This window comes from Galeopterus variegatus, unplaced genomic scaffold (genome assembly GCF_000696425.1).
Source record: "Galeopterus variegatus unplaced genomic scaffold, G_variegatus-3.0.2 Scaffold3192, whole genome shotgun sequence".
NCBI lineage: Eukaryota > Metazoa > Chordata > Mammalia > Dermoptera > Cynocephalidae > Galeopterus > Galeopterus variegatus.
The window spans coordinates 190,569-191,893 of NW_007729303.1; the positions used below are offsets into that span (position 1 = coordinate 190,569).

A 1,325-nucleotide genomic window follows, 5' to 3' on the forward strand; every position below is an offset into this window, starting at 1 on the left:
GTGACCTTGGATTTCACAATGATTTCTTAGATTTGACACCAAAAGCTCAAGCAACAAAAGAGAAAAATAGATTAATTATACTTCACCAAAATTAAAAATCAAGGCAAGCCATGGAAATTAAGAAAAAATGGAAGGTAAGAAGGAAGGAAGGGAAAGAATGCAGGAAAGAAAGAAAATAGAAATGAAAACCAGCATAAAATTTTAAAATGATCCTCAGACTAGTTCTTTGAGCATTATATTAACCTTTTTTCATTTCTAACCAACTGCAGAAACTTTGTTTTCCAAATTGTGTTTTCCCCTAAATCAAGTTTTCAAGAAGGAAAAAAAAAAAAGGAAGGAAGAGAAAGAAAGAAAGAAAGGAAAAAGGAACAATGGAACACTAAAAACAAATTTTTTTTAAAGATGAGGGGTTAAGGGGATCTTAACCCTTGACTTGGTGTTGTCAGCACCATGCTCTCCCAAGTGAGCTAACCTGCCATCCCTATATAGGGATCCAAACCCGTGGCCTTGGCGTTATCAGCACCACACTCTCCCACGTGAGCCACAGGCCAGCCCTGAACACTAACAAATTTAATGAACAATAATTACAGAAAACTTATATGGTATAGCACTATACCAACCTGCCCCCCCAACATATGACTATTAGTCACCCATAAAGCAAAAATTCATCCAGTATGCAAAAACAGCTGTTAGACCAGAGGGGAAAGGAAGAGGACCCTGTGGCGGAAGGTTCTGAAGTCATCTGGACCCAGGTGGCCAGCAGGAACCAAAAGGCTGACTTTTCAGCTATATCAAGGGCTCACAGGCCTGACTTTGCTTAATCTGTGATCAACTGGGACACAGACAAGGTTTTGGCAATAGTACCAAACCCTGTCATCACATGAGCCCTACCACCAGTCATGACCAGAGGCCCTGGCTACCAGGTAGGGCTTTCTGTCTGGCTCACAGGAAAAAGGTGAATCCCCTCTCGCGCGCGCAACTATCTGGCTTTCAGACTCTTATCAACAAGGGGGTAAGGACGTTAAATAAAGTGAAAAGAACAGGAGAGAGGAAGACCTAGGCGGCAGCGCGGGAGATCTGGGACCTTCCTTCTCTGCCGCCAGTGAAGTTTCTTTCCCCCCGATGGGGACCCTTGCACCTGGATGCCACCTGGAGGTAACCTCAGACCCCGGCTCGACCTGGGACTGCACCTGACCGCCCCGGGCCGCTGTCATTGCTGGGGTTTGTGCTGAGAGACTGGGAAAGGCAAAGGCAACTTCTCCGGCGGGGTCAGAGCCCGGAGGCTGGAAGAAGGCGCCGCAGCCTCCAGCTGCAGCCGCAGGGCA

The 1,325-nt window shown here is 46.3% G+C and overlaps 1 protein-coding gene across 1 annotated transcript in view; it reads right to left on the reverse strand.

Annotated features, from left to right (window-relative positions):
- Window positions 1-1,325, reverse strand: part of RAB27A (RAB27A, member RAS oncogene family) — a 79,326-nt gene that overhangs the window by 77,297 nt on the left and 704 nt on the right. The gene's annotated exons all lie outside the window — the stretch shown is intronic.